This window comes from Entelurus aequoreus, linkage group LG17 (assembly GCF_033978785.1).
Source record: "Entelurus aequoreus isolate RoL-2023_Sb linkage group LG17, RoL_Eaeq_v1.1, whole genome shotgun sequence".
Taxonomy (NCBI): domain Eukaryota; kingdom Metazoa; phylum Chordata; class Actinopteri; order Syngnathiformes; family Syngnathidae; genus Entelurus; species Entelurus aequoreus.
The window spans coordinates 18,220,879-18,245,878 of record NC_084747.1 but is presented as its reverse complement, the minus strand read 5'-3'; the positions used below and the strand labels follow the sequence as shown (position 1 = coordinate 18,245,878).

Sequence of the window (25,000 nt, the reverse complement as noted above, 5' to 3'; positions counted from 1 at the left end):
ACATATACAGAAAAAATTATGAAAACAGGGCCCAGGTTGAAAAAAACCGAAGTTTCCCTTTAACGACAAATTAATTTAAGATGTGTAGTGGAGGCATACGTAGTAGCTGCCCGAGCCATCTCAGCTGGCTCCTCTCGCTGTAAGGGAGCAGCGGCTCTACTCTGAGTCTCTCCTGGCTGACCAGGCTCCTCACCCTATCTCTGAGGGTGATCCCAGACATTCTGTGGAGGAAACTCATTTCTGCCGCTTGTATTCGCGACCTTGTCCTTTCGGTCACTACTCAAAGTTCATGACCATAGGTGAGGGTAGGAACGTAGACCGACCACAGGTGCCAAGCCAGGGCGCTAATAATAAGCCCACACCTGATCGCCGCCTATTTCCCGCGGCTACTGCAGCATATAGTAAAGTCCAACCCCTCTCAAGGAGTTTGGTTCCAGAGCCTATGCTTTTCTCAGCAGCGGTCTTTTGAAAAATGAAAGAAGTGTGAATTAAAATGGATTCAGCGAATGGGTAATTTGATTTATTGGACCTGTCCAAAGATGTGTTTGGGGTCTCGTATGCGTGATTAACGTGGCGTTGGTTTGGCTTTCCTTGCTGAGTTTTGGCCGTGACGCCAATATGCAAGAATCTCCACGCATATTTGTATCGTCGTCACACAAAAAGCAACTCAACTGAAGAATGATGATCAATTAGTCAGAATCATGAAAAACTAAGTCGTTGTCGGCAGGATTCGAACCTGCGCGGGGAGACCCCAATGGATTTCTAGTCCATCGCCTTAACCGCTCGGCCACGACAACTTGACATACGCACTTTAGAATAAACAAAAACCACCCCCCTTTTTTCTCCTCTTAAATGTATTCTACAAATTAATGGGAATCAAATTGTAATACTACAACATTTCTGAGTTATGAGGGGAAAAAAACAAATAATTTTTAGAATAATGTCCGACAACATTTTTAATCTTACAAAAACATTTGTAAATTTGACCATCATTAAGTTTTTATATCACAAGTATAATTTTGTTTTTAATTCTACAGTAACATTCGGACCTCCTGAACAAAAACATTGCAATGTTATGTAAATAAAGTTGTAATACACTCGATGTAATGCGGTCATTGGGGTCCATCAGAGAAACAATAAACACCATCAGATGTGACATTTTATCTCCTCACTCTGCTTTTAATCCAACACAGTCTCTGTTTTTACCCGAGGAAACACTGGACAGTTTTGTCCTGGTTCATGCTAAGACTTGGCCTTTTTTTCTCTCCTATGAAACCCAAAACATGTATTTTAGATTCAATTCCAAACAATTATTTTGGAGAATATTTGATGGTTCTTTGAGAGAGGAGATTTGAAATGTTTTTCCTGCTGGTTTTAAAACTGCAGTAGTGAGAGCCTTGCTAAAGAAGAGCAATTTAGATGCTGACAATTTTGATAACTACATTTTGTATCAAACTTATCATTTTTATGTAACATTTTAGAAAAACTTGTTTTTAAACACCTACGTGGAGGCGTTGCACCCCTTTAGACCTCCTTGTTAGCTTCGTATGCTCATGCTGCTTCTCAGCCAAACAAAGTTGGTGCTATAGTAATCGGCATGTTTCTTCTCCTTTAAAAAAATTCATGGCTCACGTTGTCAGCAGGATTTGAACCTGCGTGGTGAGACCCCAATGGATTTCTAGTCCATCGCCTTAACCACTCGGCAACGACAACCTCCTTAGTTGTGCTGGAGGCTTTATTTAAGATGTGTAGTGAGTAGTGATGAAGAGGTTTTGGGCTAGTGTGGTTACACGTGGTCTGCTGTTTTGAGGCCGGTTGGATGTGCTGCCAAATTCTCTGAAACACCTTTGGAGACAGCTAAAGGTGGAGAAATGAACATTCAATTCACGGGCAACATCTCTGGTGGTATTTCCTGCAGTCAGCATACCAACTGTACGCTCCCTCAAAACTTGCGACGTCTGTGGCATTCTGCTGTGTGTTAAACTGCACTTTTAAGAGTGGCCTTTTGTTGTGGGCAGCCTAATGCACACCCGTGCAATAATCATGCTGTTTAATTAGCATCTTGATATGCCACACTTGCGTGGTGGGATGGATTATATTGGCAAAGAAGAAATGCTCACTAACACAGATTTAGACAGATTTGTGAACAATATTCAATAGGTCTTTTGTGTATATAGTAAAAGTTTTAGATCTTTGAGTTCAACTCATGAAAAATGGCACCCAAAACAAAAGTGTTGCGTTTATATTTTGGTTCAGTACGAACCCAAGTTTGGTTAAATAAAAAAAGTAAAATTAAGAAGTGTGATAGAGTTTTGTATTGGAGGGGCTCCAAATAAATAATTGAGGGATTTGTTGATGTTTTAAAATATAGTGTAATATTAGAATGATAATTATACAATTTTGTTTTAATATTTTACATATTTTACGTCATATCCATGAAATCCTGCCCGGCGATCCTGATTGGTTTATTTTTTTTTGCTATCTTGAAGGAGTTTGCAATGCCCTCGAGCCCAGATCCTTGTGTGGAGCTCAGCGAACTACAAGGATCTGGCGAGAGTCGGGTTACCCATCCTCACCCAAAATCACACGATCATTTTTAATAATTATCCCAAAGGCGGAAATAAAACTCAATAATATTTCAGCCTCTAAAAAGGAAGCAGGATTTTCTCTGCAGCAGTTTTTTTGAAAAATGAAGGAAGTGTGAATTAAAATGAATTCAGCGATTGGGTGGTTTGATTTATTGGACCTGTCCAAAGATGTATTTGGGGTCGTGTGTGCGTGATTAATGTGGCGTTGGTTTGGCTTTCCTTGCTGAGTCATGGCGGCGATGCCAAGATGCAAGAATCTCGAGTCGTCACACACAAAACGCAGCCCCACCTGAAGAATGACGTTCAATTAGTCAGAATCCTGAAAAACTAAGTCGTTGTCGGCAGGATTCGAACCTGCGCGGGGAGACCCCAATGGATTTCTAGTCCATCGCCTTAACCACTCGGCCACGACAACTTGATGTTAGCCGTGACGCCAAGAAATCCAGCAGCTGGACACATACAAGGCTGTAATTTAAGATATGTAGTGAAGCCTTCTTTAAAATAAACAACAACCACCCTCCCTTTTTTACCCTCTTGAATTTATTCCATAAATTAATGGCAATCAAATTGTAATACTACAACATTTCAGAGTTATGAGGGGAAAAAATGAATCATTTTAAGAATAATTTCCGACAACATTTTTAATAAGTGGAAATTGATAGAATATATGAAACTAAATTCTTGAGAATAATAATTGATCATGAATTATGTTGGAAAGCGCATATTGAATATATAAAGGGAAAAATATCCAAATCCATTGCTATTCTTTATAAAGTGAGACACATGCTGAATAAGAAATGTCTGCATATGTTATATTATTCTTTTATTTTTCCATATTTAACATATTGTGTTGAAGTTTGGGGAAATGTTTATAAAACAAACTTAGACCCAATAGTTAAACTTCAAAAAAGGGTCATTAGAATAATACACAAAGCGTGCTACTATGAACATACCAATCCATTATTTATAAGTTCTAATGTGTTCAGATGTTCAGATATTGTGTTTTTAAAAGCAATGGAAATTATGTTTCGAGTAAAGAACAACAGCCTTCCAGCTTGTATTCTTAGGAGAAAACTATAATTTACGGGAGATATTGATTTTTGAAATAAGAACGGATATAAAATACAAATGTGTTTCAAATTTAGGAGTTAAGTGGTGGAACAAGCTCAGTGATGAGTTGAAGACATGTACTTCTTTGTTAAGGTTTAAGAAAACCTTGAAAGGTGAAATAATTGAAAATTATAAAATATAGTAACAATGACTTTCATCCCATTGATTTTTTTTAACGTTGATGTTCCAGGTAATCTTATTTTCAGTAAAGGTATAGGATAGGCAAATATAAGCTATATTCCTTTTTCAGTCATTCTTTTTATTTTATTTTTGAGTGTAAATGTGTACGATTGTTAAATATGTATAATCTGTACTGTTGAACTGATCACACAAAATTGTTGATGGTTGATTATATGACCGAAATAAACTTATTTAATTTATTCATCATTAATCTTACATAAAAATGTGTAAATTTGACCATCATTAAGTTTTTATATCACAAGTATCATTTTGTTTTGAATTCTAAGTAACATTCGGACCTCCTGAACAAAAACATTGCAATGTTATGTAAATAAAGTTGTAATATACTTGATATAACTCGGTGGTTGGGGTCCATCAGAGAAACAATAAACACCATCAGATGTGACATTTTATTTCCTCACTCTGCTTTTAATCCAACACAGTCTCTGTTTTTACCCGAGGAAACACTGGACAGTTTTGTCCTGGTTCATGCTGAGAGTTGGCTTTTTTTTTTCTCCTACGAAACCCAAAACATGTCTTTTAGATTCAATTCCAAACAATTATTTTGGAGAATATTTGATGGTTCTTTGAGAGAGGAGATTGGAAATGTTTTTCCTGCTGGTTTTAAAACTGTAGTAGTGAGAGCCTTGCTAAAGAAGAGCAATTTAGATGCTGACAAATTTGATAACTCCACACCTGTATCAAACTTACCATTTTTATGTAACATTTTAGAAAAACTTGTTTTTAAACACCTATGTGGAGGCGTTCCGCCCCTTAAGACCTCCTTGTTAGCTTCGTATGCTCATGCTGCTTCTCAGCCGAACAAAGTTGATGCTATAGTAATCGGCATGTTTCTTCTCCTTTAAAAAACTTCATGGCTCACGTTGTCGGCAGGATTCGAACCTGCGCGGGGAGACCCCAATGGATTTCTAGTCCATCGCCTTAACCACTCGGCCACGACAACCTCTTTGGCCAGGGTGGAGGTTTTATTTAAGATGTGTAGTGAGTAGTGATGAAGAGGTTCTGGGCTGGTGTGGTTACACGTGGTCTGCTGTTTTGAGGCCGGTTGGATGTGCTGCCATATTCTCTGAAACACCTTTGGAGAGAGCTAAAGGTGGAAAAATGAACATTCAATTCACGGGCAACATCTCTGGTGGTATTTCCTGCAGTCAGCATACCAACTGTACGCTCCCTCAAAACTTGCGACGTCTGTGGCATTCTGCTGTGTGTTAAACTGCACTTTTAAGAGTGGCCTTTTGTTGTGGGCAGCCTAATGCACACCCGTGCAATAATCATGCTGTTTAATCAGCATCTTGATATGCCACACTTGTGGTGGGATGGATTGTATTGGCAAAGAAGAAATGCTCACTAACACAGATTTAGACAGATTTGTGAACAATATTCAATAGGTCTTTTGTGTATATAGTAAAAGTTTTAGATCTTTGTGTTCAACTCATGAAAAATGGCACCCAAAACAAAAGTGTTGCGTTTATATTTTTGTTCAGTACGAAACCAAGTTTGGTTAAATAAAAAAAGTAAAATTAAGAAGTGTGATAGAGTTTTGTATTGGAGGGGCTCCAAATAAATAATTGAGGGATTTGTTGATGTTTTAAAATATAGTGTAATATTAGAATGATAATTATACAATTTTGTTTTAATATTTTACATATTTTACATCATATCCATGAAATCCTGCCCGGCGATCCTGATTGGTTTATTCTTTTTTGCTATCTTGAAGGAGTTTGCAATGCCCTCGAGCCCAGATCCTTGTGTGGAGCTCAGTGAACTACAAGGATCTGGCGAGAGTCGGGTTACCCATCCTCACCCAAAATCACACGATCATTTTTAATAATTATCCCAAAGGCGGAAATAAAACTCAATAATATTTCAGCCTCTAAAAAGGAAGCAGGATTTTCTCTGCAGCAGTTTTTTTGAAAAATGAAGGAAGTGTAAATTAAAATGAATTCAGCGAATGAATGTTTTGATTTATTGGACCTGTCCAAAGATGTATTTGGGGTCTTGTGTGTGTGATTAATGTGGCGTTGGTTTGGCTTTCCTTGCTGAGTCATGGCGGCGATGCCAAGATGCAAGAATCTCGGGTCGTCACACACAAAACGCAGCCCCACCTGAAGAATGACGTTCAATTAGTCAGAATCCTGAAAAACTAAGTCGTTGTCGGCAGGATTCGAACCTGCGCGGGGAGACCCCAATGGATTTCTAGTCCATCGCCTTAACCGCTCGGCCACGACAACTTGATGTTATCCATGAAGCCAATAAATCCACCAGCTGGACACATACAAGGCTTTAATTTAAGATATGTAGTGAAGCCTTCTTTAAAATAAACAACAACCACCCTCCCTTTTTTACCCTCTTGAATTTATTCCATAAATTAATGGGAATCAAATTGTAATACTACAACATTTCAGAGTTATGAGGGGAAAAAATGAATAATTTTAAGAATAATTTCCGACAACATTTTTAATAAGTGGAAATTGATAGAATATATGAAACTAAATTCTTGAGAATAATAATTGATCATAAATTATGTTGGAAAGCGCATATTGAATATATAAAGGGAAAAATATCCAAATCCATTGCTATTCTTTATAAAGTGAGACACATGCTGAATAAGAAATGTCTGCATATGTTATATTATTCTTTTATTTTTCCATATTTAACATATTGTGTTGAAGTTTGGGGAAATGTTTATAAAACAAACATAGACCCAATAGTTAAACTTCAAAAAAGGGTCATTAGAATAATACACAAAGCGTGCTACTACGAACATACCAATCCATCATTTATAAGTTCTAATGTGTTCAAATGTTCAGATATTGTGTTTTTAAAAGCAATGGAAATTATGTTTCGAGTAAAGAGCAACAGCCTTCCAGCTTGTATTCTTAGGAGAAAACTATAATTCACGGGAGATATTGATTTTTGAAATAAGAACGGATATAAAATACAAATGTGTTTCAAATTTAGGAGTTAAATGGTGGCACAAGCTCAGTGATGAGTTGAAGACATGTACTTCTTTGTTAAGGTTTAAGAAAACCTTGAAAGGGGAAATAATTGAAAATTATAAAATATAGTAACAATGACTTTCATCCCATTGATTTTTTTTAACGTTGATGTTCCAGGTAATCTTATTTTCAGTAAAGGTATAGGATAGGCAAATATAAGCTATATTCCTTTTTCGGTCATTCTTTTTCTTTTCTTTTTGTGTGTAAACGTGTATGATTGTTAAATATGTATAATCTGTACTGTTGAACTGATCACACAAAATGGTTGATGGTTGATTATATGACCGAAATAAACTTATTTCATTCATTCATTATTAATCTTACAAAAACATTTATAAATTTGACCATCATTGAGTTTTTATATCACAAGTATAATTTTGTTTTTAATTCTACAGTAACATTCGGACCTCCCGAACAAAAACATTGCAATGTTATGTAAATAAAGTTGCAATATACTTGATATAACTCGGTGGTTGGGGTCCATCAGAGAAACAATAAACACCATCAGATGTGACATTTTATCTCCTCACTCTGCTTTTAATCCAACACAGTCTCTGTTGTTACCCGAGGAAACACTGGACAGTTTTGTCCTGGTTCTTGCTGAGAGTTGGCCTTTTTTTTCTCCTGTGAAACCCAAAACATGTCTTATAGATTCAATTCCAAACAATTTTTTAGGACAATATTTGATGGTTCTTTGAGAGAGGAGATTGGAAATGTTTTTAATGGCTTGCTACAGACGGAGGTCTTTCCTGCTGATTTTAAAACTGCAGTAGTGAGAGCCCTGCTAAAGAAGAGCAATTTTGATAACTCCACACCTGTATCAAACTTACCATTTTTATGTTATATTTTAGAAAAACTTGTTTTTAAACAACTATGTGGAGGCGGTGCTCCTCTTAAGACCTCCTTGTTAGCTTCGTACGCTCATGTTGCTTCTCAGCCAAACAAAGTTTATGCGACAGTAACCGACATGTTTGTTTAGCTCACGTTGTCGGCAGGATTCGAACCTGCGCAGGGAGACCCCAATGGATTTCTAGTCCATCGCCTTAACCACTCGGCCACGACAACCTGTCCTTTGTTTCTGCTAACCTTTAGAAAAATACGTGATTGAGGAATTTATTCATTTTTTCAAAATATAATATAGTATTAGTATGGTGACTATAAACATTTGTAAACTCTTTACATAACTAAGTAACATAGATATGAAACAAAGATACACATTTTATTTTCTTTCCCTGATGTGGGATCTGAGCCGAGGATGTCGTTGTGGCTTGTGCAGCCCTTTGAGACACTCGTGATTTAGGGCTATATAAGTAAACATTGATTGATTGATTGATTATTTCACACACAAAAAATACAGAACTGAGGAATTTATTAGATTTTTCAAAATATACTACAGTCATTGTGTGAGGAAATTTACATTATAAAATATTTAACCAAAAAAACTATTTTACCTAACTTGTGTCAAATAGGAAAGAAACAGAGAAAAATATTGTTCACGGAAGTTTTCCGATGTTTTTGATAATGTTAAATTTGTTGTGTCGCACAAAAAAAATAAATAAATAACTGAGCAACTTATTGATTGTGCAAAAATATAGTACAGATACTGATATGATGACTATAAGGTTTACATTTTTAAACATTTCACCCAAAAACTATTTGACCTAAATTATGTAAAATAGATAAAAAACTAAAGCATTTTTTAAAGAAAGTTCTTCATTGTTTTTAATAATAATGTTGAATGTGTTATTGTGCACAATAAATAAATAAATAACTGAGCAACTTATTGATTGTGCAAAAATATAGCACAGTAATAATATGAGGTTTACATTTTAATTTTAAAACAATTTTACCTCACTTGTGTGAAAAAGATTAAAATAAACTAAGATACATTTTTTTAAAGACAGTTCTTCAATATTTGTATTAATAATGTTAAAGTTGTTATTTTGCACACAAAAAAACCCACATATATTATATTTATAAAAAATGTGTCAAATTAAACCCAAGTTAGGTTGAAAAGTATAAAAATTGTGACACGGATTAAAGTTAAAAAGTACCAAAGTACCAATGATTGTCACACACACACGAGGTGTGGCGAAATTATTCTCTGCATTTGACCCATCACCCTTGATCACCCCTGGGAGGTGAGGGGAGCAGTGAGCAGCAGTCGTGGCCACGCCCGGGAATGATTTTTGTGTAGGGTCGGAAACTGTGTGTGAGCGTGTGTGTGTGTGTGTGTGTGTGTGCGCACACAAAACGCAGCCCAACTGAAGAACGTTCAATTAGTCAGAATCATGAAAAACTAAGTCGTTGTCGGCAGGATTCGAACCTGCGCGGGGAGACCCCAATGGATTTCTAGTCCATCGCCTTAACCGCTCGGCCACGACAACTGAATCGATCATTGTGTAGATTACTAAGTACCAGGCCTTGATTTAAGACGTGTAGTGAAGCCACAAGTGCGTCTTTTGTTCTCCGCTCCTTCTGAGTGCGTCTTTTGTTATTTTTTTCTACTCCTCGTGAGTGCTCTTTTGTTTATAAACATTGTTATTTTTTGGAAACGGTTTCATCTCTGCTGTGGAGTCCTAACACGGTCGTATAAGTAATTAGGGCTGCAACAACTAATCGATTAAATCGATTATAAAAAATAGTTGGCGATTAGTTTAGTCGTCGATTCGTTGGATCTATGCTATGCGCATGCGCAGAGGCAATTATTATTATTTTATTTTTATTTTTTTTATAAACCTTTATTTATAAACTGCAACATGTACAAACAGCTGAAAAACAATCATCAAAATAAGTATGGTGCCAGTATGCTGTTTTTTTCCAATAAAATACTGGAAAGGATACAAATGTAGTTTGTCTCTTTCATCCGATTATTAATCGAAGTAATAATCGACAGATTAATCGATTATCAAATTAATCGTTAGTTGCAGTCCTATAAGTAATACACTCAAAGTTAGAAATTTTGCGGTCGTTGGGGTCCATAAAATATCGCCAATGTTAGTCCCGCGATCGCATTCTATAGAAATATTTTTTTTTTTTTTTTTTTTTAAAGTTGTAATTTTAAAAATGTTTGCCAAAAAACTTTACCATTTGACACAACTTAAGTAATATGTATTTTAAAAAACAGAAAACAGTTGAAATATGATCATAAAAAGGTGACTTTGCAAGATTATTGTAATAGTATGATGACCACAAAGTGGAAATGTACATCATTTTAAGAATATATAGAGTACAGTGCAGTTGTGGGCAGTTTGTATCTCATAGGTTCAACATTCTATCTCATAATTATGACTTATTTCTTAATTATCTTTAATTTTTACTATTTTTAACTTTTATCACATAATTTCAACTTTTTATTTAATAATTTTAACTTATCAAATCATTTCAAGTTTTTATTTAATAATTTCAATTGATCTAATAATCATGATTTTTCCTGTCTTAATTTAAACTTACATTTTTATGTAACATTTTAGAAAAACTTGTTTTTAAACAACGATGTAGAGGTGGTCTGCCCCTTAAGACCTCCTTGTTAGCTTCGTACGCTCATGTTGCTTCTCAGCCAAACAAAGTTGATGCGACAGTAATCGACAAGTTTGTTCTCCTTTTTAAAAAACCATAAGCTTGCGTTGTCGGCAGGATTCGAACCTGCGCGGGGAGACCCCAATAGATTTCTAGTCCATCGCCTTAACCACTCGGCCACGACAACCTTTCCTTTGTGCACGCTAACCTTTAGAAAAATACATGATTGAGGAATTTATTTATTTTTTCAAAATATAGTGTAGTATTGGTATGGTGATTATAAACATTTATAAACTCTTTACATAACTAAGTAACATAGATATGAAACGAAGATACACATTTTATTAAAATTTCATTTTCTTTCCCTGATGTGGGATCTGAGCCGAGGATGTCGTTGTGGCTTGTGCAGCCCTTTGAGACACTCGTGATTTAGGGCTATATAAGTAAACATTGATTGATTGATTGATTGATTGATTGATTATTTCACACACAAAAAATACAGAACTGAGGAATTTATTAGATTTTTCAAAATATACTACAGTCATTGTGTGAGGAAATTTACATTATAAAATATTTAACCAAAAAACTATTTTACCTAACTTGTGTCAAATAGGAAAGAAACAGAGAAAAATATTGTTCACGGAAGTTTTCCGATGTTTTTGATAATGTTAAATTTGTTGTTTCGCACAAAAAAAAAAAAAAAAAATAACTGAGCAACTTATTGATTGTGCAAAAATATAGTACAGATACTGATATGATGACTATAAGGTTTACATTTTTAAACATTTCACCCAAAAACTATTTTACCTAAATTATGTAAAATAGATAAAAAACTAAAACATTTTTTAAAGAAAGTTCTACATTGTTTTTAATAATAATGTTAAATGTGTTATTGTGCACAATAAATAAATAAATAACTGAGCAACTTATTGATTGTGCAAAAATATAGCACAGTAATAATATGAGGTTTACATTTTAATTTTAAAATTTTTTACCTCACTTGTGTAAAAAAGATTAAAATAAACTAAGATACATTTTTTTAAAGAAAGTTCTTCAATATTTGTATTAATAATGTTAAAGTTGTTATTTTGCACACAAAAAAACCCACATATAATATATATATAAAAAATGTGTCAAATTAAACCCAAGTTAGGTTGAAAAGTATACAAATTGTGACACGAATTAAAATTAAAAAGTACTAAAGTACCAATGATTGTCACACACACACGAGGTGTGGCGAAATTATTCTCTGCATTTGACCCATCACCCTTGATCACCCCTGGGAGGTGAGGGGAGCAGGGAGCAGCAGTCGTGGCCACGCCCGGGAATGATTTTTGTGTAGGGTCGGAAACTGTGTGTGAGCGTGTGTGTGAGCGTGTGTGCGCACACAAAACGCAGCCCAACTGAAGAACGTTCAATTAGTCAGAATCATGAAAAACTAAGTCGTTGTCGGCAGGATTCGAACCTGCGCGGGGAGACCCCAATGGATTTCTAGTCCATCGCCTTAACCGCTCGGCCACAACAACTGAATCGATCGTTGTGTAGATTACTAATTACCAGGCCCTGATTTAAGATGTGTAGTGAAGCTACAAGTGTGTCTTTTGTTCTCCGCTCCTTCTGAGTGCGTCTTTTGTTATTTTTTTCCACTCCTCGTGAGTGCTCTTTTGTTTATAAACATTGTTATTTTTTGGAAACGGTTTCATCTCTGCTGTGGAGTCCTAACACGGTCGTATAAGTAATTAGGGCTGCAACAACTAATCGATTAAATCGATTATAAAAATAGTTGGCGATTAGTTTAGTCGTCGATTCGTTGGATCTATGCTATGCGCATGCGCAGAGGAAATTATTATTATTTTATTTTTATTTTTTTTATAAACCTTTTTTTATAAACTGCAACATGTACAAACAGCTGAGAAACAATAATCAAAATAAGTATGGTGCCAGTATGCTGTTTTTTTTTCCAATAAAATACTGGAAAGGATAGAAATGTAGTTTGTCTCTTTTATCCGATTGTTAATCGATTAATCGAAGTAATAATCAACAGATTAATCGATTATCAAATGAATCGTTAGTTGCAGCCCTATAAGTAATACACTCAAAGTTAGAAATGTTGCGGTCGTTGGGGTCCATAAAATATCGCCAATGTTAGTCCCGCGATCGCCTGCTATAGAAATATTTTTTATTTTTTATTTTTTTAAAGTTGTAATTTTAAAAATGTTTACCAAAAAACTTTACTGTTTGACACAACTTAAGTAATATGTATTTTAAAAAACAGAAAAAAGTTGAAATATGATAATAAAAAGGTGACTTTGCAAGATTATTGTAATAGTATGATGACCACAAAGTGGAAATGTACATCATTTTAAGAATATATAGAGTACAGTGCAGTTGTGGGCAGTTTTTATCTCATAGGTTCAACATTCTATCTCATAATTATGACTTATTTCTGAATTATCTTTAGTTTTTAATATTTTTAACTTTTATCACATAATTTCAACTTTTTATTTAATAATTTTAACTTATCAAATAATGTCAACTTTTTATTTAATAATTTCAACTTATCTAATAATCATGATTTTTCCTGTCTTAATTTAAACTTACATTTGTATGTAACATTTTAGAAAAACTTGTTTTTAAACAACGATGTAGAGGTGGTCTGCCCCTTAAGACCTCCTTGTTAGCTTCGTACGCTCATGTTGCTTCTCAGCCAAACAAAGTTGATGCTACAGTAATCGACAAGTTTGTTCTCCTTTTAAAAAATAAAAATACTTGCGCTGTCGGCAGGATTCGAACCTGCGCGGGGAGACCCCAATAGTTTTCTAGTCCATCGCCTTAACCACTCAGCCACGACAACCTGACATATTTTCCCTGCTAACCTTTACATTCCACGTCTGCGACCGACTGGAAGCTCTTCGGCAGGGCTGGAGGCTTTATTTAAGATGTGTAGTGAAGCCTCCTTTGGATGATATGCCCTAGTATTTTAAAATAAGTTTTTTGATTTGTTTTATGTTGTTTTTTTTGTTATTTTGCACACAAAAAATACTTAATTAAGGACTTTATAGATTTTTAAAAATATAGTGTAGTATTAGTGTGATTATAAAATTTTATTTTTTAAACATTTTACCCAAAAATAATTTTACATAACTTCAGCAACATAAATATGAAACAAAAATAATTTAAAAAAAAATGTTTTTAACATATGTTAAATTATTAACCAAAAAGCTATTTTACATATCTCATGTAAAATAGAAAAGAAACAAAGAAAATATTTTTTAAGGAAGTATTTCGATGTTTTTAATAATGTCAAAAATAATAAAAATTAATAAATAACTGAGCAACTTATTGATTGTGCAAAAATATAGTACAGTAATAACATGATGACTATAAGGTTTACATTTTAAAACATTTGACCTAAAACCTATTTTACTTAAGTTATGTAAAAAAGATGGAAAAAAACTAAGATACATTTTTTTAAGAAAGTTCTTCAATGTTTTTATTAATAATGTTAAATTAGTTATTTTGCACCAAAAAAAAAAGACATACTATATATATAAAACATGCGTCAAATTAAATCCAACTTAGGTTGAAAAGTATAAAAATTGTGAGATTAATTAAAAAGTGTACTAAAGTTTTGTATTGGGGGGGGGGCTCCACATAAAATTCTGCTGACTCCGCCCATACTCACCCTAAATCACACCATCATTTTTAATAATTATCACAAAGGTGGAAATAAAACTCGATAATATTTCAGCCTCAAAAAAGGAAGCAGGATTTTCTCAGCAGCAGTCCTTTGGAAAATGAAGGATGTGTGAATTAAAATGAATTTTGCTCCAGGTGCGGCTTTCTAAAAGGTCGACAGGAGTGGGAATAAATATGTGTGAAGGGTCGGAAAGTGTGTGTGTGTGTGTGCACTCACACAAAACGCAGGCCATCATTGGAGAATGACGTTCAATTAGTCACAATCGTGAAAAAGGAAGACGTTGTCGGCAGGATTCGAACCTGCGCGGGGAGACCCCAATGGATTTCTAGTCCATCGCCTTAACCGCTCGGCCACGATAACTTGACCTGAATGGGTAAGCCAAGAAATCCAGCAGCAATTGTTGAGATAGCAACGTGCCAGGTTTTAATTTAAGATATGTAGTGAAGCCTTCTTTCAAATAAACAACAACCACCTTTTCCCCCTCTTGTATTTATCCCATAAATCAGTGGGAATCAAATTGTAATACTACGACATTTCAGAGTTATGAGGGGAAAAAAAGAAATGATTTTAAGAATAATATACGACAACATTTTTAGTCTTACAAAAAAATGTGTAAATTTCGGAGGAACGAGGGAGAAAAAAAGACATCATTTTGAGAATAATTTACAACAAATAGTGTAATAATAAAAAAATAAAAATTAAATTTGACCATGATAAGTATTATAAATGAACTTTTTTACACAACTTATGTCATGTATTTTTTTTAAATCTGAAAAAAGTTGAAATATGATGAGAAAAAGGTGACTTAGCAAGATTATTGTAATAGTATGATGACCACAAAGTGGAAATGTACAACATTCTAAGAATATATAGAGTACAGTGCAGTTGTGGGCAGTTTTTATCTCATAAGTTCGACATTCTATATCGTAGTTGTGATTATTCTGTCTTATAATTATGACTTTTATTTCATAATTTTGACTTTTTTTAATTTCATAATTTCAATTTTTTATTTAATAATTTTAACTTTTATCACGCAATTTCAACTTTTTAAAAAATAATTTCAATGTATCTAATAATTATGACTTTTCCTCTTGTAATTTCAACTTTTTTATCTCATAATTTTGACTTTTTATCTCATAAATAGGACTTTTTATCTTATTTATAACTTCCTTATCTCATTATTTCATTTTTTGAAATCTCATAATTCTGACTTTCTTAACTCATAATTATTACTTTTATCTCATACTTAATAACGTAATTTCTATTTTATCTCAAAATAAAAAACATTGTATCACATAATTTCGACTTTTTATCTCATGAATAGGACTTGTTTCGTAATTTCTATTTTGTTTGTAATTTTTTTAATCGCACAATTTAACCTTTTTATCTCAAATAGGACTTATTTAATAATTAGAACTTTTTCTAGCATAATTTCCACTTTTTCTCATAATTTGGACTTCATCTCATAAATATGACTTTATATTTCATATTTATAACTTCCTTATCTCGTAAATTTGATTTTTTTAATCTATTAGATTTGACTTTCTATCTCATCATTACAAGTTTGTATCTCATAATCATGACTTTCTTAACTTATAATTATTACTTTTTATTCTCTTATTATTTTTATCTCATAATTTAAACTTTTTTAAAATCATAAATCTGACTTTTAGCTAAGTGCCAGGCTTTAATTTAAGATGTGTAGTGAAGCCTTCTTTAAAACAAACAACAACCACCCTCCCTCTTTCCTTTTCTTTGATGTTTTTAATATTGTTTACATTTGTTATTTCACATACAAAAAATATAGATTTGAGGAATGTATTGATTTTTCAAAATACACTACAGTCATTGTATGATGAAATTTAAATTTTAAAATATTCAACCAACAAACTATTTTACATAATACTTGTAAATAAAATGGAAAAGAAACAAAGCAAATATTTTTTAAGGAAATTTTTCGGTGTTTTTAATAATGTTAAATGTGTTATTTTGCACAAAAAATAAATAAATAACGGAGCAATTTATTGATTGTGCAAAAATATAGCACGGTAATAAAATGATGACTAGAAGGTTTTTATTTTGAAACATTTCACCAAAAAACAATTTTACCTAACTTATGTAAAAAATAACAAAAAAAAACAAAGATAACTTTTTTTTAAGAAAGTTCTTCAATGTTTTTATTAATAATGTTAAATATGTTATTTTGCACAAAACATAGACATATATTATATATATATATATATATATATATATATATATATATATATATATATATATATATATATATATATATATATATATATATATATATATATATATATATATATATATATATATATATATATATATATATATACAAAACATGCGTCAAATTAAATCCAAGTTAGGTTGAAAAGTATAAAAATTGTGAGATGAATTAAGAAGTGTACTAAAGTTTTGTATGGGGGCACAAACTGAAGAATGATGTTCAATTAGTCAGAATCATGAAAAACTAAGTCGTTGTCGGCAGGATTCGAACCTGCGCGGGGAGACCCCAATGGATTTCTAGTCCATCGCCTTAACCGCTCGGCCACGACAACTGAGCTCCGCATTGTGTGAATTTCTAAGTGCCAGGCTTTGATTTAAGATGTGTAGTGAAGCCTCCTTTAAAAGATAAAAACACCCTCACTTTTTCCCCCTATTGAATTTATTCCATAGATTAATGGGAATCAAATTGTGATACTAATCATTTAAAATCAATAAAGTCCAGTCCAGTGTCGATGCTTCACTCGCCCCCAAGGTTGTTTTCCACTCGCTTGGCGCTTACCTGTGATGGTCATTCCCCATCTTGGCTCCACTCACAGTTACCTGTCCAGTGGGTTTGTCCCGGTTAATTGTGCATTGTGTTGCTCCGCTCCTTCTGAGTGCGTCTTTTGTTATTTTCCCACTCATCGTGAGTGCTCTTTTGTTATTAAACATTGTTATTTTTTGGAAACGGTTTCATCTCTGCTGTGGAGTCCCAACACGGCGTAGCCAGTCCTATAAGTAATACACTCAAAGTTAGAAAAATTGCGGTCATTGGGGTCCATAAAATATCGCTCGTGTTAGTCCCGCGATCGCCTTCTAAAGAAATCCTTTTTTTTTTACTTAAAAAAAAAGTTGTAATTTTAATAATGTTTACCAAAATCAATTTCTAGTTTACACAACTTATGTCATAGTAATATGTATTTTTAAAAAAATCAGAAACAAGTTGAAATATGATGATCAAAAGGTGACTTTGCAAGGTTATTGTAATAGTATGATGATCAGAAAGTGGAAATGTGCAACGCTTTAAGAATATATCAAGTACAGGGTCGTTATGGGCAGTTTTTATCTCATAAGTTCGACATTATATCTCATAATTGTGACTTTCATTTAAGAATTTTGACTTTATCTCATAATTTCAACTTTTTATTTAATAATTGTAACTTTTATCACATAATTTCAACTTTCCATTGAATTATTTAAACTTTTATCTAATAATTATGACTTTTCCTCTCTTAATTTCTACTTTCTTATCATAATTTAGACTTTTTATCTCATAAATATGACTTTTTATTTTATTTATAACTTCCCTATCTCATTATTTAAAATGTTTTTGTCTCATAAGTCTGACTTTCTTAACTTATAATTATTACTTTTATCTCATACTTAATAACGTAATTTCTATTTGATCTCAAAATAAAAAACATTTTATCACATAATTTCGACTTTTTATCTCATAAATAGTACTTGCTTCGTAATTTCTATTTTGTTATTTCAAAATGTGATTTTTTTTTTATCGCATAATTTAACCTTTTTTTTTAATCTCAAATAGGACTTATCTAATAATTAGGACTTTTTCTAACATAATTTCCACTTTTTCCTCATAATTTCGACTTCATTTCATGAATATGACTTTATATTTCATATTTATAACTTCCTTATCTCGTAATTCAGATTTTTTTTAATCTGTTAGATTTGACTTTCTATCTCATCATTACAAGTTTGTATCTCATAATCATGACTTTCTTAACTTATAATTATTACTTTTTATTGTCTTATTATGTTTATCTCATAATTTAAACTTTTTTAAAATCATAAATCTGACTTTTAGCTAAGTGCCAGGCTTTAATTTAAGATGTGTAGTGAAGCCTTCTTTAAAATAAACAACAACCACCCTCCCTCTTTCCTTTTCTTTGATGTTTTTAATATTGTTTACATTTGTTATTTCACATACAAAAATATAGAATTGAGGAATGTATTGATTTTTCAAAATACACTACAGTCATTGTATGATGAAATTTAAATTTGAAAATATTTAACCAACAAACTATTTTACATAGAACTTGAAAATAAAATAGAAAAGAAACAAAGCAAATATTTTTTAAGGAAGTTTTTCGATGTTTTTAATAATGTTAAATGTGTTATTTTGCACAAAAATTAAATAAATAACGGAGCAATTTATTGATTGTGCAAAAATATAGCACGGTAATAAAATGATGACTAGAAGGTTTTTATTTTGAAACATTTCACCAAAAAACAATTTTACCTAACTTATGTAAAAAATAACAAAAAAAAACAAAGATGACTTTTTTTTAAGAAAGTTCTTCAATGTTTTATTAATAATGTTAATTGCACAAAACATAGACATATATATATATATATATATATATATATATATATATATATATATATATATATATATATATATATATATATATATATATATATATATATATATATATATATATATATAAAACATGCGTCAAATTAAATCCAAGCTAGGTTGAAAAGTATAAAAATTGTGAGATGAATTAAAAGTGTACTAAAGTTTTGTATGGGGGCACAAACTGAAGAATGACGTTCAATTAGTCAGAATCCTGAAAAACTAAGTCGTTGTCGGCAGGATTCGAACCTGCGCGGGGAGACCCCAATGGATTTCTAGTCCATCGCCTTAACCGCTCGGCCACGACAACTGAGCTCTGCATTGTGTGAATTGCTAAGTGCCAGGCTTTGATTTAAGATGTGTAGTGAAGCCTCCTTTAAAAGAAAAAAACACCCTCACGTTTTCCCCCTATTGAATTTATTCCATAGATTAATGGGAATCAAATTGTGATACTAATCATTTAAAATCAATAAAGTCCAGTCCAGTGTCGATGCTTCACTCGCCCCCAAGGTTGTTTTCCACTCGCTTGGCGCTTACCTGTGATGGTCATTCCCCATCTTGGCTCCACTCACAGTTACCTGTCCAGTGGGTTTGTCCCGGTTAATTGTGCATTGTGTTGCTCCGCTCCTTCTGAGTGCGTCTTTCGTTCTGCGCTCCTTCTGAGTGCGTCTTTTGTTATTTTTCCACTCATCGTGAGTGCTCTTTTGTTATTAAACATTGTTATTTTTTGGAAACGGTTTCATCTCTGCTGTGGAGTCCCAACACGGCGTAGCCAGTCCTATAAGTAAAACACTCAAAGTTAGAAAAATTGCGGTCATTGGGGTCCATAAAATATCGCTCATGTTAGTCCCGCGATCGCCTTCTATAGAAATCCTTTTTTTTTTACTTAAAAAAAAAAGTTTTAATTTTAATAATGTTTACCAAAAGAAATTTCTAGTTTACACAACTTATGCCATAGTAATATGTATTTTTTTTAAATCAGAAAAAAGTTGAAATATGATGAGAAAAAGGTGACTTTGCAAGGTTATTGTAATAGTATGATGATCAGAAAGTGGAAATGTGCAACGCTTTAAGAATATATCAAGTACAGGGTCGTTATGGGCAGTTTTTATCTCATAAGTTCGACATTATATCTCATAATTGTGACTTTCATTTAAGAATTTTGACTTTATCTCATAATTTCAACTTTTTATTTAATAATTGTAACTTTTATCACATAATTTCAACTTTCCATTGAATTATTTAAACTTTTATCTAATAATTATGACTTTTCCTCTCTTAATTTCTACTTTCTTATCATAATTTAGACTTTTTATCTCATAAATATGACTTTTTATTTTATTTATAACTTCCCTATCTCATTATTTAATTTTTTTTCCTCACAATTCTGACTTTCTTAACTTATAATTATTACTTTTATCTCATACTTAATAACGTAATTTCTATTTTATCTCAAAATAAAAAACATTTTATCACATAATTTCGACTTTTTATCTCATAAATAGGACTTGCTTCGTAATTTCTATTTTGTTTGTAATTTTTTTAAACGCACAATTTAACCTTTTTATCTCAAATAGGACTTATCTAATAATTAGAACTTTTTTTAGCATAATTTCCACTTTTTCTCATAATTTGGACTTCATCTCATAAATATGACTTTATATTTCATATTTATAACTTCCTTATCTCGTAAATTAGATTTTTTTAATCTATTAGATTTGACTTTCTATCTCATCAATACAAGTTTGTATCTCATAATTATGACTTTCTTAACTTATAATTATTACTTTTTATTCTCTTATTATTTTTATCTCATAATTTCAACTTTTTAAAAATCATAAATCTGACTTCTAGCTAAGTGTCAGGCTTTAATTTAAGATGTGTAGTGAAGCCTTCTTTAAAATAAACAACAACCCCCCTCGCTCTTTCCTTTTCTTTGATGTTTTTAATATTGTTTACATTTGTTATTTCACATACAAAAATATAGAATTGAGGAATGTATTGATTTTTCAAAATACACTACAGTCTTTGTATGATGATATTTAAATTTTAAAATATTTAACCAACAAACTATTTTACATAATACTTGTAAATAAAATAGAAGAGAAACAAAGCAAATATTTTTTAAGGAAGTTTTTCGGTGTTTTTAATCATGTTAAATGTGTTATTTTGCACAAAAAATAAATAAATAACTGAGCAATTTATTGATTGTGCAAAAATATAGCACGGTAATAAAATGATGACTAGAAGGTTTTTATTTTGAAACATTTCACCAAAAAACAATTTTACCTAACTTATGTAAAAAAAAACAAAAAAAAACAAAGATAACTTTTTTTTAAAGAAAGTTCTTCAATGTTTTTATTAATAATGTTAAATTTGTTATTTTGCACAAAAAATAGACATATATTATATATATATAAAACATGCGTCAAATTAAATCCAAGTTAGGTTGAAAAGTATAAAAATTGTGAGATGAATTAAGAAGTGTACTAAAGTTTTGTATGGGGGCACAAACTGAAGAATGATGTTCAATTAGTCAGAATCATGAAAAACTAAGTCGTTGTCGGCAGGATTCGAACCTGCGCGGGGAGACCCCAATGGATTTCTAGTCCATCGCCTTAACCGCTCGGCCACGACAACCGAGCTCTGCCTTGTGTGAATTTCTAAGTGCCAGGCTTTGATTTAAGATGTGTAGTGAAGCCTCCTTTAAAAGATAAAAACACCCTCACTTTTTCCCCCTATTGAATTTATTCCATAGATTAATGGGAATGGAATTGTGATACTAATCATTTAAAATCAATAAAGTCCAGTCCAGTGTCGATGCTTCACTCGCCCCCAAGGTTGTTTTCCACTCGCTTGGCGCTTACCTGTGATGGTCATTCCCCATCTTGGCTCCACTCACAGTTACCTGTCCAGTGGGTTTGTCCCGGTTAATTGTGCATTGTGTTGCTCCGCTCCTTCTGAGTGCGTCTTTTGTTATTTTCCCACTCATCGTGAGTGCTCTTTTGTTATTAAACATTGTTATTTTTTGGAAACGGTTTCATCTCTGCTGTGGAGTCCCAACACGGCGTAGCCAGTCCTATAAGTAATACACTCAAAGTTAGAAAAATTGCGGTCGTTGGGGTCCATAAAATATCGCTCATGTTAGTCCCGCGATCGCCTTCTAAAGAAATCCTTTTTTTTTTACTTACAAAAAAAAGTTGTAATTTTAATAATGTTTACCAAAAGAAATTTCTAGTTTACACAATTTATGTCATAGTAATATGTATTTAAAAAAAATCAGAAACAAGTTTAAATATGATGAGAAAAAGGTGACTTTGCAAGGTTATTGTAATAGTATGATGATCAGAAAGTGGAAATGTGCAACGCTTTAAGAATATATCAAGTACAAGGTCGTTATGGGCAGTTTTTATCTCATAAGTTCGACATTATATCTCATAATTGTGACTTTCATTTAAGAATTTTGACTTTATCTCATAATTTCAACTTTTTATTTAATAATTGTAACTTTTATCACATAATTTCAACTTTCCATTGAATTATTTAAACTTTTATCTAATAATTATGACTTTTCCTCTCTTAATTTCTACTTTCTTATCATAATTTAGACTTTTTATCTCATAAATATGACTTTTTATTTTATTTATAACTTCCCTATCTCATTATTAAATTTTTTTTCCTCATAATTCTGACTTTCTTAACTTATAATTATTACTTTTATCTCATACTTAATAACGTAATTTCTATTTTATGTCAAAATAAAAAACATTTTATCACATAATTTCGACTTTTTATCTCATTAATAGGACTTATTTCGTAATTTCTTTTTTGTTATCTCAAAATGTGATTTTTTTTAATCGCACAATTTAACCTTTTTATCTCAAATAGGACTTATCTAATAATTAGGACTTTTTCTAACATAATTTCCACTTTTTCCTCATAATTTCGACTTCATTTTATGAATATGACTTTATATTTCATATTTATAACTTCCTTATCTCGTAATTTAGATTTTTAAAAATCTGTTAGATTTGACTTTCTATCTCATCATTACAAGTTTGTATCTCATAATTATGACTTTCTTAACTTATAATTATTACTTTTTATTCTCTTATTATTTTTATCTCATAATTTCAACTTTTTAAAAATCATAAATCTGACTTTTAGCTAAGTGCCATGCTTTAATTTAAGATGTGTAGTGAAGCCTTCTTTAAAATAAACAACAACCACCCTCCCTCTTTCCTTTTCTTTGATGTTTTTAATATTGTTTACATTTGTTATTTCACATACAAAAATATAGAATTGAGGAATGTATTGATTTTTCAAAATACACTACAGTCATTGTATGATGAAATTTAAATTTTAAAATATTTAACCAACAAACTATTTTACATAATACTTGTAAATAAAATAGAAAAGAAACAAAGCAAATATTTTTTAAGGAAGTTTTTTGATGTTTTTAATAATGTTAAATTTGTTATTTACTGTGCTCTTATTGTGTGAACTTCTAAGTGCCAGGCTTTGATTTAAGATATGTAGTGAAGCCTCTTTTAAAAGAAAAAAACACCCTCACTTTTTCCCCCTATTGAATTTATTCCATAGATTAATGGGAATCAAATTGTGATACTAATCATTTGGACACACACACCAGGACTGGCGAAAATTGCGATCTAATCAAAAAAACCAAACCCCAAAACTCAAAATTGCGCTCTAGCGCCCCCTAGGAAGAAAACACAGACAAAACTGCCTTTAACTATGAGTAGGAATGTCGTAGAGACATGAAACAAAAACCTCTATGTAGGTCTCACTTAGACCTAGATTTCATACACTGACATACCCCAGCAAAAATCAACAGGAAGTTTGCAATTCCCCCTTCAAATCAAAAGTTTAGTAAAAACAGTCACCTTTGCCTCTTTGAGCTGTAATTTGACCCTCCTTTACATGCTTCAAAACTCACCAAATTGGACACACACATCAGGACTGGCGAAAATTGCGACCTAATCAAAAAACCAAACCCCAAAACTCAAAGTTGCGCTCTAGCGCCCCCTAGGAAGAAAACACAGACTAAACTGCTCCTAGGAAGAAAACACAGATAAAACTGCCTGTAACTCCCAGTAGGAATGTCGTAGAGACATGAAACTAAAACCTCTATGTAGGTCTCACTTAGACCTATATTTCATATATTGACAACCCTCAGCAAAAATCCACAGAAAGTTTGCAATTCCCCCTTCAAAACAAAAGTTGGGTCAAAACAGTCACCTTTTTTAAAACATTATCTCCTCTGAGCGCGTTTGTCGTGTCGGCTTCAAAATAGCACAGGAGAGTGCTTGAACCCTTCCGATTAAAAGTTGATGAAATAGTTTTTATTACTGCTCCGGTTTGGATTTTATGAGCCGTCAAAGTCGGTCCCGTCCTTCGCTGCTTGCAATTTTAATTTAATTTATTTTTAATATATTGGATTTGACTTTCTATCTCATCATTACAAGTTTTTATCTCATAAATATGATTTTAACTTATTACTTTTATCTCATAATTTAAACTTTTTTATATCATAATTCTGATTTATTTCGTAATTTCTATTTTATCTCAAAATTAAATTTTTTATCACATAATTTCGACTTTTTATCTCATAAATATGACTTATCTATTAATTATAACTTTTTCTATCATAACTTCAACTTTCTTTTTTCATAATTCTGACTTTTCATCTCAAATATGACTTTTTATTTCATAATTATAATTTTCTTATCTCACAATTTAGATTTTTGTGATCTATTAGATTTGACTTTCTATCTCAAGTTTTGATCTCATAACTGGACTTTTTTATCTCATAATTTTTACTGTTTTACCTCATAATTATTATTTTTTATCTCATAATTATGATTTTTTATCTCATAATTTTTACTGTTTTACCTCATTTAAAATTTTTGTCTCACAGTTTTGACTTTTTAAAATCTCATTATTATGACTTTTTATCTCACAATTCCAACAATGCATACTGTGAGTGTTAGTAATTGCTATTAAATGGAAACAAGGATTAAATTAACACAGAGAGCAGCAGTTTTATTTATTTTTTTAACGCTGCTGAGACCAAGGAAACTACTCCGCAGGTGGTCGGCCTGAGTGCAGTGTCAGCACAAGTATGTTCAGGAAAGAAAAAAGAGCACACTAACGGGACTAAAAACAAAAATACTAGGTTGGTTTTATTCCAAATTCG

At 32.0% G+C, this 25,000-nt stretch overlaps 12 non-coding genes across 12 annotated transcripts; all 12 read right to left on the bottom strand.

Moving 5' to 3' along the window:
- Positions 1 to 715: 715 nt before the first annotated feature.
- trnas-aga (transfer RNA serine (anticodon AGA)) lies at positions 716 to 797 on the bottom strand. The gene has a single exon. It is a non-coding gene; the product is annotated as a tRNA-Ser (tRNA).
- A 2,124-nt stretch (positions 798 to 2,921) lies between these two features.
- Positions 2,922 to 3,003, bottom strand: trnas-aga (transfer RNA serine (anticodon AGA)). The gene has a single exon. It is a non-coding gene; the product is annotated as a tRNA-Ser (tRNA).
- A 1,757-nt stretch (positions 3,004 to 4,760) lies between these two features.
- Positions 4,761 to 4,842, bottom strand: trnas-aga (transfer RNA serine (anticodon AGA)). The gene has a single exon. It is a non-coding gene; the product is annotated as a tRNA-Ser (tRNA).
- A 1,206-nt stretch (positions 4,843 to 6,048) lies between these two features.
- Positions 6,049 to 6,130, bottom strand: trnas-aga (transfer RNA serine (anticodon AGA)). Its single transcript has one exon. It is a non-coding gene; the product is annotated as a tRNA-Ser (tRNA).
- Positions 6,131 to 7,881: 1,751 nt separating this feature from the next.
- On the bottom strand, positions 7,882 to 7,963 carry trnas-aga (transfer RNA serine (anticodon AGA)). The gene has a single exon. It is a non-coding gene; the product is annotated as a tRNA-Ser (tRNA).
- Positions 7,964 to 9,203: 1,240 nt separating this feature from the next.
- trnas-aga (transfer RNA serine (anticodon AGA)) lies at positions 9,204 to 9,285 on the bottom strand. Its single transcript has one exon. It is a non-coding gene; the product is annotated as a tRNA-Ser (tRNA).
- Positions 9,286 to 10,522: 1,237 nt separating this feature from the next.
- trnas-aga (transfer RNA serine (anticodon AGA)) lies at positions 10,523 to 10,604 on the bottom strand. The gene has a single exon. It is a non-coding gene; the product is annotated as a tRNA-Ser (tRNA).
- A 1,257-nt stretch (positions 10,605 to 11,861) lies between these two features.
- On the bottom strand, positions 11,862 to 11,943 carry trnas-aga (transfer RNA serine (anticodon AGA)). The gene has a single exon. It is a non-coding gene; the product is annotated as a tRNA-Ser (tRNA).
- Positions 11,944 to 14,395: 2,452 nt separating this feature from the next.
- Positions 14,396 to 14,477, bottom strand: trnas-aga (transfer RNA serine (anticodon AGA)). Its single transcript has one exon. It is a non-coding gene; the product is annotated as a tRNA-Ser (tRNA).
- A 2,137-nt stretch (positions 14,478 to 16,614) lies between these two features.
- On the bottom strand, positions 16,615 to 16,696 carry trnas-aga (transfer RNA serine (anticodon AGA)). Its single transcript has one exon. It is a non-coding gene; the product is annotated as a tRNA-Ser (tRNA).
- Positions 16,697 to 19,011: 2,315 nt separating this feature from the next.
- On the bottom strand, positions 19,012 to 19,093 carry trnas-aga (transfer RNA serine (anticodon AGA)). The gene has a single exon. It is a non-coding gene; the product is annotated as a tRNA-Ser (tRNA).
- A 2,248-nt stretch (positions 19,094 to 21,341) lies between these two features.
- On the bottom strand, positions 21,342 to 21,423 carry trnas-aga (transfer RNA serine (anticodon AGA)). The gene has a single exon. It is a non-coding gene; the product is annotated as a tRNA-Ser (tRNA).
- Between the last annotated feature and the right edge of the window lie 3,577 nt (positions 21,424 to 25,000).